The sequence below is a fragment of the Astatotilapia calliptera genome, chromosome 3 (assembly GCF_964374335.1).
Source record: "Astatotilapia calliptera chromosome 3, fAstCal68.1, whole genome shotgun sequence".
Lineage (NCBI taxonomy): Eukaryota > Metazoa > Chordata > Actinopteri > Cichliformes > Cichlidae > Astatotilapia > Astatotilapia calliptera.
Window position 1 is genome coordinate 58,419,222 of NC_137424.1, and position 16,000 is coordinate 58,435,221.

At 41.0% G+C, this 16,000-nt stretch overlaps 2 long non-coding RNA genes across 2 annotated transcripts in view; one reads left to right on the forward strand and one right to left on the reverse strand.

Annotated features, from left to right (window-relative positions):
• Window positions 1-16,000, reverse strand: part of LOC145425560 (uncharacterized) — a 270,059-nt gene that overhangs the window by 151,148 nt on the left and 102,911 nt on the right. The window lies entirely within an intron of this gene.
• On the forward strand, window positions 1,258-7,695 carry LOC145421798 (uncharacterized). The gene is made up of 2 exons (XR_013903171.1): window positions 1,258-4,280; window positions 6,102-7,695. It is a non-coding gene; the product is annotated as an uncharacterized LOC145421798 (long non-coding RNA).

A 16,000-nucleotide genomic window follows, 5' to 3' on the forward strand; every position in this document is an offset into this window, starting at 1 on the left:
AGATACTAATAACATACTACGTTGGACTAGTTGCAGCCACTTTACCTTCCACATTTAATTTTGTCTAATACTGGTTTCTGTAGCAATAATACGTTAGAATTTATTCTGAAGACGCGGCCATTAGTTCAGTACATTGAAGTCGAGGTTTGAAGTTTGTTTATGGTGTCGGTTACGTCCTGGCTCTTGCCGGCTATGAAATAGAAGTTGATTTAAGGAAAAGCAGATGCTGACTTCACGGTGCGGTTAAACACTGGCAACGCGAGAGCGAAACACGTCCGTAGGTTTGGTTTATGATACGGCGTGTTCCGGTGATATGCGGCCGTGAAGTGCAGTAGTGGTTGGTGCTAATTTTAGTACATTGAACAGAGGTTTGACGGTGGTTTGTGGCGTCAGTCGAGTTTTTTTTTAAGGGCTGCGGTCATAAAACAAAGTAAAATTTTACTTGCCAAGAAGTACATAGAGCAAAACCTGGTTTATGATGTCTGGTATAACTTCGGGGATGCAAGCATCACTTTTATGATGCGACTTTGCTCCGTTGTGGCGGTCATAAGCGCAGAGAAAAGGGTATTTTGGTCTATGGTGCAGTGTGCTTTAAGAAGATCTAATAGTTGAGCTCAGAGGTTTCTGTGTAAAATTCCCGCTGAGGAAAAGTGTTGTGTGTGAGTGTCAAAGCGCGCTCTGGGTGAGAGAGTGTGTGTGAAGCTGCGAGGCGCGCTCTGGGTGCTGTCTTGTGGGTGAAGCGCGCACTGAGTGAGAGTGTGAGTGAGGCGCGCTCTGAGTGTGTTTTGTGTGGAGTGTGAAGCGTGAACACAGTGACAGTGACGGTTAATGTGTTTGATTAGGAGGACATTAGAGCAAATACACATTTTAGGATCAAAGGTTGATGCCTAGTGTACCTGTGGAACTTTGCCTATGGAGTAGCGACCCTCCTGTCCGTGGACGCGTGGCCAGGACCGGCGTTGTCCGGGTGCTGAGGTGGTGACTTGGGGAGGTGAGGGCCCCCGCATAGCCACGGAAATAACACTGGAACGGCCGTGTAATCACGGGTTCACATTTATTTCCGGACTAGAACAAGACACATTTTGCGAACAAACGTTGAGTCTAGATTTAGTAAAGAAATATAAAAAGGTTGAATTCCTCGTTTCAGTGGTTGAAATTGTTGTGTGCCTGTCCCCTGACGAGTGTGAAATTAGAATAAAGAGGGAATTCGGAGCCACATAGAGATAGATGGGCATAATTGGGTGTATTACTCTGTGGTGTAATAAAAATAAAAAGGAGAGATAGTAAGAGGTGTGCAGTGGAGAATTATGGAGGAGTACAGAGAGGAATGTGTTGGGAGGCTGGCGTACAGTTTACGCTGTCAAGGTAGGCGTGTTGCCTGCTTATCGGTTTAAAAGTGATGAAAATGAAATTAAAATAAATCTCTTAGTGTGTTAATACAGGAAGCTGCGGACCTGGACCAACTGCCCCCACAAGCACAGCGGCCGAAGCAAAATTATAGGTAATGGGAACCACACCCAGCACGAATCAGCAGCTGTGAAACAGACAGCAGCGAGGAGAGAATTAGAGGAGAAATTAAGAGAAGTTTTAACACATAAAATTGGGGCCAACGGACTTGTGGAGGTTGGGAAGGCGTCCGGAGCATCACAACAAAAAGGTGAAACAAAAACACACACAAGCAGAGAAATCTGAGAGAAAGGCTCCTTTTAAGGTAACGCCTAGTTTGAGAAAAGATAAAATTAACCTGCTTTTATACAAATGCACATACACGCAATGAAGAAACAGCTTACACTCATGAACACGTGAAGATTTTCCAGCAAGGTTAAAGAAAAATTAACATACTTAAATGATGAAGGCTATACATTACTGACAAAGAAACCCTCTGGGTTGCAGGACAACAATTTAACTAAAAAAAAAAGGAACACTGGTCTAACCAACCAGGCAAGACACAACAAATTTAGTGGTTAAAAGATTCAAATTGTGACATGTTTTCTGTTGATTGATTAATAAAAGTGATTACTGAATGAAAGAAAGTTCCTTTTTTGGGCTTTTAAACATGATCTTAAGAATTTTAACATATACCGGTGTTGTCCTGTCAACTTGGTGGGTTAGGAGTTGATTATATCGGGAGACAAAAAACAAAAAAAGGGGGAGAGAAGGCTGACACAGGGCCTGGCCCCATTGCCTCCCCTCTGAATAACACAGCCAACACAACAACATTTTCCTGTTCGTTTGTTTTTGTTTTTTGTTTGTTTTTGTTTTGTTTTTGTTTTTTCTATACATATTTAATTACAGGCTGCTTTGCCGGCCCTGAAAGCCGAGGCTGACTGGACTCCTGCTCTCCCCCATACGTGACACTGACCAAATGCTGCAACAGCTGGACCCACAACAACGACCTGAGAATGTCAACAGACCTGCAGGAATGCGATCTCATGCAGCCGAGACGGAGAGCACTAAACCTAAGGCCCGTTTCACTACACGGGGGAAAATTCCCAGACTGCGTCAGCTGACAGAGCTGTAAAGAGACGCCCGCCAAGCCCGAATGAAAAGTAAGGCCGAGCGAAAGAATGCTGACCTTGATAACTTTGCATTCACACTGTGCAGGACAGTGATGGACCAACACGGATGATCGGGTGGCGAAAAAGGGCGTGACCGAGACAAGAGGAGTAACTGAGGACAGAAGGCACCTCAGAATGGACAAAAACACAGAAGAAGATGCAGGTTTCACCTGCGGTGAACATCGACACTGGAGAAAGGACTGCCCCAATTGGGCTCAGAACCAGGACGGACTGAATTTTGAGCAGCAGCAGCAGCAGCAATGGTCGCAAACAAACTGAAAAAGGAGGGGGGCAGGACCCCAGGGCACGCTTCAGGCCGTGGTTTACCCAGAACACCAGAACAGGAAAGTGATGAACACACACACACACACACACACACACACACACACGGGAATGTTGATTCACTGAGAAGTGATGCACACATACACATGCACACGCTTGTGCAATGAAGAGTGATCCACACGCACACACACATACACGCTGATGCAATGAAGAATGCTTTGCTTATGCTGATATGCAAAATGCTGCACACAAACATCCCAATGCATAATTTTTATGAGGAGCCATTGATTTCCATTGATTACCATTGATTACTTAGAATGTGTTATATGTCACCTAGAAGGCATTTATGTAGAGTTAATAAGGTCTAAAAAAGTTTGGTTATGAAAACAATGTCTGTGCGTGATGTCTGTTTATGGCTCAAGGCCTTGACTGAATTCTTTGCTGTGCTTCACACAGCCCTGATGAGGAACAGTGGCACAGAGTGAAAATGATGAATTAATAGTGTAAGGTTAGGTTGGAGTACGGCATTTTCTGTGATTGAGTTTTAATTCAAGGAGGAACAAAAGGTGTTACGGCACCTGAGGTTCTCATTCCCACACAATATTGTCCCGGCAGGAAGCAAAATGTTCCTGTGAATTTCTGGTTGATTGTTTGGTTTTGTTTAGCGCTAGCTTGATTTTATCAGTGAGCTTTGGCTTGTGTTCTTTCTCGTAAGCGAGAGAGGGATAGTTTTATGCTTGGACATGTCTGCAATGGGCCCTAGTTTGTGTTATTTTAGTAGTATTTTGTTGGTTATGTCTGTTTTCGTTTTTGTTACAGTGCACTGGAGAAAAAAACATCTGAGAGGTGTGATCCACCGGTGGTGATATGTTGATATTTTGTGAGTTCATGATTTAACAATCAGCTCTTTAAACAAGGCCTGAAAGATTGAAATTTAAAGCGCTATAAAATATTATTACTGTAAACAGTTGCAAAGTGTGCTTCTCCATGATTGTAATTGGCTTGGGAGAAATTCTCTTATAGGGAACACTGAGAAGTTCTGAGTCTAAAAGGATTGCACCGAGTCAATCCAGCCCAAAAAAAAAAAAAAAAAAAAACAACAAGGAATTGTTTTCCTTTAAAATGATGACGTCATCTTGCTGGTGATGGATGCTCGAATAGGTTGCGCGTGAGACTCCATTATCAGCAACATCTGGTATGAATGTGTGTGGAGGTATGCATGTGAATGGACTGTGATGGACTGACGACTAAAAGTTTTGACTGACTTGATACTGAGACAATGACTGCACCCACTTTAGGATTAGTAAATGCCAATAAACAATTCATAAACAATTCACCCAGCCGACAAGAGAAGGGTGGATGCTTCGCTTTGTTTTGTTTTGTTTTTTCAGGAGCAGGAGGATAAGAGAGACTGGAGGAGGAGACTCTAGCTTCACATAAGTATGAACTGCAGACTTAACACTGTGGTTGCTGATTTTGAGTTACTGATGTTTGCATTAAGAAAACTGTGCTATAGTAGCTGTGTTTTGATTAAGGTATCATGTTATATTATTGGGAATGCCAAATGCTACAGTGGAGATAACTATTGATATCACTCATGACTGGAATATGTTATTATTAATCATAGCAGGCCACTGTAAAAAGTCAATTAAATGTTATAGAGGAAAATCGCCAAAATTGAACAATACCTATGAATGACTGGCCACATTCAGAATAGAGATATGCAATAATAAACATTGGTCCACATGATTTAGGTTCTCACTTGAAATAGTAAGTTATTAAATGTAGAATATAATCGACAGGGACATTTGATAGGATGTGGTACTGCAAAAGAACAAGAGCAAAGTAAATAAAGAAAATATTGTGTTTAGTTTGGATAAATTCAAATTAAAATGTACCATTACACTCAGAGGATCAATATGGAATAAAACATATGCAAAATTTGTAGGAAGTACATGACTGATAACTGTTCTGTCCTGAGCGTTTGTTTCTAGAGCACCCACTTGACCACACCAACAGTTTCTCGCCACCGAGGAGGGGTACTTGCAAAAAGAATAGAATAAAAATCTGAGTTTAACAAAACATTTTAAATATAAATATCAAGCTTACCTTTCTTTTTCCATGAAATGTGCTTGTGGGCACGCCAGCCATTTTGAAAAGGTGGGCAAAACAATTGGCAAGGCCACACCCCCACACGTGTGATATAATTTTAAAGGTACTGTTGCCCTCTCTAAGAAACATCAGGAATTAGAGGAGTGGCAAGTAGAGTATGCGAGCTACAAGCAAAAACTAAAATGTGTACTACAGTGTGCAAAAATGAAATACTGGGTCATCAGGGGGTCATGAGGGACATTTATAAAACTAAAAGTCCCACTAACCTTAAAGTGCACTTGAAAAGCCCACACAAGAAGGTTAACCTAGCTTACCTAGAAGACCTCATCAGGGGGAGCACACTCCCCCTCCTTGAAGAGCTCACCCACTCAACCCGCATCCCCAGAAAACAGCTAACCCCAGATAAGGCAGCGTGATGTATCCCGAGACAACAGGACTGGGACATCTAAATAAAGGTGTGAAACAATCGCCTTCAAAAGGTTATCAATTCACTTGAACCAAAATTAGGACCACTCGGTGCGGCAAGAGTTAATAGTTATTAGTCTCAACACCCAAGGATAACCAGAAGAGCATGACTGATATGATGGAACTGGGATTTTGTTACACTTAACTTTTGCAAAACACAAATAAAACTAAATTGAAACTAAGGATTTTCAGAAAATAAAAACTACACTAAACTAGCAAAGAATTGGTAAAAACTAATTAAAACTGATATAAAATTGAAAATCTGAAGTCGAAGCTAAATAAAAATAAAAACTGATGAAAATTGCAAAACTATTACAACCCTGGTGCAGAGATTGGCAAATCTGACCAGGAAACGTTATACAATGGATTGTCAGGATAGTCAGCGTCAAAGCCACTTTTGACAGTCCATACTAGGATGGCATTGGACATCTTCGGGGCAGAAAAGGGTTGGTGTGACCAAGGTGTGGTTTGGCTTGTTGTATGTACATTTCAAAATGTTACAGCTCTGGATGGACCAGTTACCAGGGCATGGAAGGATGACAGACTTTATTACATGAGGAGAAGGGACATTTTCGGGATCGAAGATCCTCAGGGATGACAAGGCTGGAGCAACGGTACTCGAGAGAAGAATTTCTGATACTTTCTGAGATATGATGTCACTAACCTTCTCTTTTAATTGTCTAGCTCCAATGAATTGACACATGGGAGTGTGTCAAAAAGGGGGAGTTGAGTCCGAACATCAAACAATGGTTTTATGAACATCTTATGACGTTATTTCTGTGTTTAATAAATTAGCTATGGTAAAACTTAAGCTTATAATGTGTTAGACTTAGAAAGGGTTCACTAATTTTTTATTTCTTTTGCACACACATAGATTATGATTAGAATAAGTCCTGAACATAATATTGTAAACCAAATTTGAATCATTAGAACAACAATGGATAACAATATTAGATTATCAAGGCTAGGGAGAGAGGTGTTTTGGTTTTCTGTCTCTTGCAGAGAAAGGAACAGACACCAGACGGGGACACGGAGATGTGAGGACCCTTCACAGCAGAGACAGATGTAGGGACTGCCGAGACAGCAACTGGGGTCAAGTGTCATGACGTTTGGGCTCCTGGAGAAGATGGATCCCACAAACACAGCAATAACCATGAAGGGGTTGGCGAAAACCAGGAACACCAGACCAACGAGGTTCGAGAGGCTCTTGGCAAAAAGGGGGACACGCCGGTGAACCCAAAACACACAGATCCTTGTTTGAAATCGGGGCGGAATAATCCCCAGAACTGTGCAATGACTAAAGGGTGGTCTAACCCCGGAGGTCGAAGAAAGAAGCTGAGAATCACCCAACTGGAAGACACTGGTAGCTGCAGCAATAAAAATAAAGGTTAAAAGCTCCTTAGACAGAGGTTCTAGTCTAAGTACATTTGAAAGGTATAAGGGGGCATTAAAATGGGAGTGGAAAACTGGAGCACCAAAATAAAGCTGTGGGAAAATGGGGAGTGATGGGAGTGTCATCTGTAACTGCTGTTATGGTTGTAAATCTAACTTTGCTTGCATCTGAACTGCGTGAACACAGAGGTCATCCCCCATATGGTCCACCCGTTAAAGGGGGACAGAGGGCCTCAGGATCAAGAAAACTTGGACCTTGCAACGCTGAAGTGCTTGTTATTAGTGATCTCTTTAATGAGAGATCAAAAGAGGGTATTGTGATATTATTCTGTTATTATATGTTACCTTATAGATGTAATCAAAATAGTTGAATTATGATATTGTTGTAGATCATATTATACCCTTTAAAATAGAGTGTGTGATCTGTATGTAGTTTAGTTCTCATTATACTTTTGAGTTAACAGAACATATTCACATATTAGTTTATTAGATAAAGGTGCATCACTCTGTATCCTTGATCTGCTGGGAATGTGTGACACTGTTTTCTTGACATGCTTAATTGTTGAATCATGAAGAGAAGGTTGTAAGCAGGAGACTCTGTGTCTAAAGACAGGGGAGATAGATAGACCACATTCCACACCCCCACCTTACAGAAAGCAGAGAAACAACTGCCGAGGTCATAACTTAGGCGCTGTAACAGAGAAAAAATGTGATGTTTTGGCTTTTACGACTAGCTGGGGGCCACTAGAGACTATAAAAAGCTGAGCAACCCGTCACCATTTTGAGACATGTGCCTGACCCTCTGGTAGCATCTCTCCCGTCCGGACGTTGTAATGCTCTTATTGTTGAATTGTATGGAAATAAATGATTGTTGATTGAGCATTTATACACCGAGTACTGTCCCTCCTTCAGCCCAAAGATTCAAAGAACTGCGTGTTTTCAACATTAATCATCAAAGTCCCACATGCTGTGACCTCCATTTTGCTGCAAGCGAATCTATCTTTTCTAACACATGCCAGGCAGCTGTCATATGTAGGAATCTTACTTTCGCAATCACACATAACAATAGAGAAGTGTGGTCAACTGAATCCGAGCACACTTATCCCAACCCCTCAAGATGGGGAACAACATTGCTGCATGAAAAAATTAGAGGAAGACACAAAACCTCGAACTGATATACATAGTTCCCCACAGCACAGTTTCACTAATGTTTTTGTGGACGGATCAGCGTCAAAAGACATTTTCGGTAGAAATTGTGTGGGTTATGCGGTCACAACCGTTGATGCAGTGGTAGAGGCAAAATCTCTCAGTTCCTCAAACTCTGCCCAGAGTGCGGAACTGACTGCGGTCATTAGAGCATGTACACTGTACAAAGGTCAAAGTGTCAATATATACACAGACAGCCAATATGTCTATTCAGCAGTTCACCATTTCGCGAAAGTATGGCAAAACAGAGGAATGACAACCTCCACAGACAACCCAGTTCAACATGCAAACCTTCTAAAAAAGCTACTAGAAGTGATAACGTTGCCAAAAGAACTAGCACTATGCAAATGTGCAGCTCATCAAAAAGATGACACAGAAATAACGAGAGGAAATAACTTTGCTGATAAAGCAGCCAAAGCAGCTGCAGAAAAACACATTGATGTTTTAACAACAGAAACCATAGATTTAATACAATTAGAAATACTAGCAGATGCACAAAAAACAGCATCACTGAGTGAACAAAAATCTTGGTTGAAAGATGGAGCAGAATTAAAAGACAATCTCATGATGTGCAATGGCAAACCAATACTTCCAAAATCCCTTCATAAAACAGCAGCTTTAGTGACACACTCGAAAACTCATGTGTCATCAGGAGGGATGATTCATGTACTTAATAAACAATTCTACACAAAAAATTTTGAAAGTTCAGCAAAAGAGTTTATCAGAACATGCATGATTTGCCAAAAACACAATGCACAGGGAAACTTAAGACCCAAGCGAGGTCGTTTCCCTACACCACCACACCCATTTCACACTATCCACATGGATTTTATAGAACTAAATGAATCTCAATCCTCCAAGTATGCACTTGTGATAATAGATGTATTTTCCAAGTGGCCAGAAATATACCCAGTGAAAAAAGCAGATGCAATTTCAGTAGCAAAATGTTTGTGCAACCATTACATACCTACATATGGCATTCCAAGTTTAATACGGTCTGATAACGGCCCACATTTTGTAAATGAAGTAATAAGCAAAGTCTCAGAAGCTCTAGGTTTTAGCATAAAACATCACTGTTCCTATCATCCACAAAGCGCAGGATTAGTCGAGAGAACTAACGGCACAATTAAACAGAGATTGAGAAAATGTATAGAAGAAACAAGAAAACCATGGCCCGAGTGTTTGAGCTTAGTTAAGCTATGGATGAGAATAACTCAAGGAGCAGGTGGTCTGACCCCATTTGAAGTCATACATGGCAGACCATTCCCTCTGCCAATCACTAGTGAGCCAATTAATAAGTCCATCACAGAAACAACGATGGCAGAATGGATGACAAAACTATTTGAGAATAAAGAAGTGATATTAAACAATCAACTGCCGGATGATCTATCTCCAGTCTCTTGCAGGTTGAACCCCGGTGATTGGATTCTGATTAAAGTCCTCCAGCGAAAAAACTGGAGTTCTCCGCGGTGGGAGGGTCCGTTCCAGGTGTTACTGACTACACCGACAGCTTGTAAGATAGCTGAAAGACCATCTTGGATCCACCAAAGTCACTGCAAAAAAGTGAGTGACAGCATAGACGCCGGTTCCCCCGACTCCTAGGTGTTCTCCTGGTGAAGGAAAGGGCTGCTTGGGTATATCCCGCCCTTTTTCTTCTCGCCAGTGGTCTACTCACCTGGAGCACGGGTGTGCCTGGTCTTCCTGAAGAGCAAACACATAACAAAGAGTGACCCATCCCACCAAAGAGAAGAACCAATAACAACACCAGGGATGCCTGAACACAAACAAGATAGAGGAAACCAGCCTGATGAATCCAGGAGAAGAAGAAGAGTCACCGGCCCCAGCCCCAAAGCTGTTGTGCTTAGGTGCTTGTAACTTTAAACGGAAACGGCTGATGTGTCGCCTATTCTGTATGATGGCCGTCATCCCAGTGATGATGCTCTTCTGGCTGATACCTGGTAGAGCCCCCAGGACAGAACAAACTATTCCCCGACTTAAGAGGTGGACCCATGACAACTCCCACCTCTCTGAGATGACGCAAGACCACATTCACCCCTGGATGAACAACGCCTGGTACCGATACCTATATGATAGAATAGAAGACAGAGGCTGTTATGTCTGCTCTCATATGCCCAGTACATCTGTACACCCAACCATATATGGTCGTATGATGAACAGTCACTGGCAAAGTAAATGTGCAGCAAGTTTCGCCAGCATTGGAAGACAACATGTTGCAATCAGAATTGAAGCTTCACTCCCAGGTGCAAAAGGCCTGAAGAATGGAACCTGTGACGACAAATTCTGGGTAGATATGACAGTGAAGAATAGAAATGTCTCAACCCATTTCCCTGTCTTTATGGCCCCTACAGAGAAACAGCATCCTCTGTGCTTCTACCAAGCAGCAGAGCAAGGGCGCCACCCCCTGGGCTATACCAGCAACTGCAACGCAACCTATGGAGGAGTGGAGTATGGAACAGTCAAAAGACACCGACGTGTAAATGGCACCTATTGGGTACAAGGTATGGCATGGCTGTGCGGACAGCGTGCATACTTTATGCTACCACCCGACTGGTCAGGATGCTGTGCACCTATCTTCATCTCAGATCACACCTTTAAGATAACAGTGCACAACAACGCCAGAGTTAAGCGCAACATAGAACTTAAGCCTCACGATCCTTTCTATGGATCTGATGTACCAGACAAGTTCAAGCTCTGGACCACTGGTCAGAAGATGATCCATGCCCCGTTTCCCTGGATAGGAGTAGGAAAACATGCACTACAAATAGAGACTTTAGACTATCGTTTTGGACTATTTTTGAATGCTTCCACCCGCATTGACAAAGCACAGAATGAAGAAATTGATGCAATCCGCATCACTGTCATGCAACACCGAGTGGCTTTAGACATCATTCTTGTAGAGAAAGGAGGTCTCTGCGTACTGTTTAATAAGACATGTTGCACCTACATACCTGACAACATACACTCATTAAACATGACAAATGCTTTGAATGTTTTGAAACAATTGAGAGACGCTCAGCAACAGGACTACGTAGCCAATGAGCAAGGCTGGTGGGACTGGTTACTGAGCGGCTCCTGGAAATTCTTGCTGTTGGCCCTCTGCAGTATGATGTTACTGTTTTGCATTTTCACTGCTTGTATTATCCCATGTCTGAGAAGCATAATGGTAAAAATGTTTAAACGTGCTTTAGGAAATTATGTCCTGATCCAGAGAAATATGGAAGATCCCCTTCGCGAGTATGATATGCTGATGATTGAGGAAAGAGTGGAAAATCCCTACTCTAGCCTTGCTAGAGCTGTTGTTTAAATACTTCACTGAATGACATGCAAGTTGAAAATGTGATTTGACAAGTGACTATGCATTGATTTAAAACATGTGAAATATATTAACATCAGGAGGGAAATGTAAGGAGATTTTTCTGAAATACAATATAATCAAGTGTGCCTTATATTCAAGTATAATCAAATATGCCTTATATTCAAGTGTTCATATATTTTCACATAACCGAGCTTATTGTTAAAGAGAACATGATGCATTCCTTACTTCAGTGTGTGAGATGTCAAGATAAAGCATGATATACTTCTGCATTGTTATTTTCAGTGTATGTGTGTAAGGTCAGATAAGGCTGAGCTAACGTCTAACCTCTCTTCGACTTCCCACAGAAGAGGAAGTACTATGTAACCCGCTTTGCCCTATAAATAAAGCAAGCAAGCCTGGACTCGGTGTGTGTGTCTTCTCAGAGACATTCACCCGTGCGCACGTTTCTAATACTCTCTGAGTCGGTCTGCCAGTGTCTTATTTTCTCTTACTTGTGTTTGAACAAATGTCTACCCCTGACATCCACACAATCCTTCCCTGAACTTCATCGTCTCACACACACTTTTCTCTCAGACTTCCTCTTTTTACGCACTCTGCTATGAACCTACGTAGTGTTATTATTACTTATTTATTATTTTGTACAAATCACACAGAATCACTCAAATCCAGTACTCACAACATTCACACACTTAGAATCACTCAAAATACGCTTTCCTGAGTATTTTATCAAACATGCTTTTTAGAATCAGAAAGACAAAGTAGACAACACCCAGTTAAGTGCGTATGTCCTCTTAAAAGGGAAGAGAAATAAACACATATGGGACAATTCTCCCCATCTTAGACAAAATGTGACCTTAAATGTCCTTTTCTAATAATGTTCTTCTCTACACACAACTCTTGGCCTCCAGGGCATAAAACTTTGAACATAATCTTTTACTTTACCAGAAGTAGACCTAATCTAAATCCGTAGACGTTCCACCTCTCATCCGAGAAGCTTCTTCAGAGAACTGAAGAAGCTTCTCGGATGAGAGGTGAAACGTTTTCAAGTAACTTAAAGAAGTCCAGACGCTTTGCTTTGCAAGCTCCTTTGACTACGATGACCTGGATGACTGAGAACCTTCACAGACAACTTAATTGTTACATCTGGTAAAGCAACAACGCTGATGATTTTATTAAAGATGAAAGAATTTAGACCGTTTTTAACTCTCAGTGTTCGTTTGACTTTGGGACCTGAAGCTGACGGAGTTTTGGACCCAGATTACTCCGCGAAGCTCCTCACTACGGCAGCCGTAATGCTCTGACAATCCATCAAGCAGTGCGGCTTACCAAAGTTATACTAAAACATATTTTTTAACAGATTTCTGCACGCCAAAATCGGTTCGAGGTAAGTAAGCACAACCAGAATTCATACATAAGGCACAATCTCGATTTTTGAGAAAATTAAAGGATTTTAAGTGTGCCTTATAGTGTGGAAAATAAGTTATACAGAAGAAAATAATATATTGCGATATATATCGTTACTGCATGTGCTTCAAATTATACCGTGATATGGATATTAGGCCAAATCGCCCAGTCCTACTCTCCACCATTTGACCCTAGAACTGAAGATGCTTCTCGGATGAGAGGTGAAATGTCTTCAAGCAACTTCTTAGACAAAGGATGTACTTCTTCAGGAAGCTCACCTGCCTGCCTTTCTGTCTGCCACAACCCACCTCTGCTCTGAAAAAGGAAATGAAAGGTGCCAAAGTAAAACAATTGTGTGCAACCAATGTCCACTATTGAATTAAGTAAATCCTGCATTGTCTTGACCTTTGTGATTTTGACACAAACTGTGTGTTTTCTAACCTAGACCAAAGCTCCAATACGTATACTCCTGAATCAAAATCAGCAGAAATTATTAAATGCTTTCTCCAATCCTATGGTGTTGTTGACGTTTGGCGTTTTCATAACCCATCAAGTGCATACTCCTAAATCTCCTGTCCACAAAACGTTCTCTCACTTAGATACTTTTTTATTGATAAACATGCTCTTTCATTGGTTAAAACCTGCGATTATCAATCAATTATTATTTTAGACTGTGGTCCCCTAGTGATGAGAATGCACATCCCTGGTGCCAATCGCATATGCCGCCCTTGGAGGCTTGATCCTCTTGTACTCTCTAACGAAACATTTGTGAATGTCACAAAATCTGAGAATAAAGATTTTCTTCAACGAAACCAGACCTCTGGAATGTCTTTTTCAGTTTAATGTGAATCACTGAAAGCCTATCTTCGAGTCCATATTATCTCATTTTCCGCAGCAAGAAAAAAAGCTGACACTGAGCACTTGAAACAGCTATTAGATGGCATTTTGCAGCTAGATATAACTATAGTCACTCATTATTGGAAAGCATCCTTAAAGAATCTCAAGCCCTCAAAATCAAATTTGATCTTATTTCAACACAGCAAGCAGAGCGACTTATCCTAACGTCTAGATGTACTTTTTACGAGTAAGGAGAGAAAATCAGCAGAGTGTTAGCATATCAAAAACGTCAAAAGTCATCCAAACAGTTTATCTCTGTAATAGCTGATGATTTATATACTACAGAGTCAAGCCAAGATGAGTCTGCTATAGACACCTTCTGTAGTCGCCACAATATAACCACAGTTGACCCTAAACATTATGCAACATTATGCACTCCACACTGTATATAAATGCCACTTGTTTTGCACATATTCAACTCTGTATATTTTATATATTTTATTATTATTATTATTATTATTATTATTATTATTATTATTATTATTATTATTTTATTTTATTTTTTTACTATTTAATTTGTAAAAATGTGTATACACACACACACACACACACACACACACACACACACACACACACACACACACACACACACACACACACACGTAGGAAAATATTTAGTATACACATCCAGAAATGCATACACTATTATATATTGTACATATATTTATTAGTTTCAGGTTGGCCATTCTTGTATTTTGCTCGTTTGTGTTGTTGTGTTTGCACATCTCTGTTGCTTGTGGGGCTCGCACACAAGAATTTCACTCGCATGTGCTGTGCCAGTGTGCCTGCACATGTGATGTGACAATAAAAAGTGATTTGATTTGATTTGATTTAAACTGGTTACTGAACTCAAAAGGGACCTCTCCATCCAGAAGGTCATGATGGCGATTGGTGGAATGCAAAGTGGCAAGACCCCTGGACCAGATTGTTTCCCATCTGAATTTTTAAAAATGTTTTCTAATGAACTTGCACCACTTCTGCTGTCAGTCTTTTCAGAGTCCTATTCTTTTGGCACTCTCCTTCCAGTCATGCGAGAAGCGGTTGTCTTGCTCATTCTGAAAAAGAATAAAGACCCTCTCCAATGTAGCCCATACCTGCCGATTTCACTGTTAAACACCGATGCGAAGATTCTCACAAACATTTTATCACAGCGCTTAGAGGTAGCATTACCAACAATCATTTCCACAGACGAATCTGGCTTTATCAAGGGCAGATACTCTTTCTTTAACATTGGACGTTTCTTAAGTATAATTCTTGACTCTCCCTCAACTGATACACCTGATCTGGTCACTTGATGCTTGATGCACTTGATGAGAAGGCCTTTGATCGGGTGGAGTGGGACTACCTTTTCTATACTTTGAGAAGATTTGGCTTTGGCCCCAGATTCATATCATAGGTTAAAACTCTCTACAATTCACCAGTGGCAGCTGTGCATACTAATAATATGCTGCTTGTTATTTTAAATTCTATAAGAGCACTAGCCAGGGTTGCCCTATCTCCACATTTGTTTGTCACCGCTATAGAGCCCTTAGCACCAGCCATACAGCAAGATACTAGTATTAGTGGAGTCGTCTGAGGAGGCCAAGAATACAATGTTTCACTTTATGCAGACGATCTATTGCTCTTTATAACTGACCCCACACTAAACACCTCAAAACTACTAAGCTGTCTGCAAACGTTTGGTTCAATGTCTGGCTACAAAATAAATCCTCAGAAAAGTGAATTCATCCCAATCAGTACGGCTGCAAAAAATATCCCATCTAATTCAAAATCAATAATAAGAAGTTTAAATCCCTTGGAATCGGGATCTCCAGCTGTTACAAATATCTTTATAAAGCAAACTACCTGCCAATGTTGGAGAATCTGGAAAAAGGACATCCATTTCTGGAATTTATTATCCCTTTCCCTCTGTGGGAGGATTAACTTATTTCAAATGAATGTGTTGCCAAGGCTCCTTTCCCTATCCCTATATTTGTAACAAACATTTCTTCAGCCCTTTAGACAAGTTATGACAAGTTAATTGGAACAAGAAGAACCCACATTTAAGAAAGAACATCCTGCAAAGGCCATGTCCACAGGGTGGACTGGCTCTGCCTAACCTTCAGTTTTATTATTGGTCAGCCAATATTAGAGTACTGCTCCATTGGAGGTGTGACATTGATCATTTAGACTACATAGTCTTTCTCTCTTTGTACCAATTATTGGAAACAATATGTTTGCCCCCTCCTTGTCAGGTGGAGGCTTTCAGGTTTGGTGTAAAAATGGCATTCTGTCAATATAAGACCTTTATATAAGCAACAAATTTGCCTCTTTCAAGCAGCTGGTAAACAGGTGTTCAATACCCAAA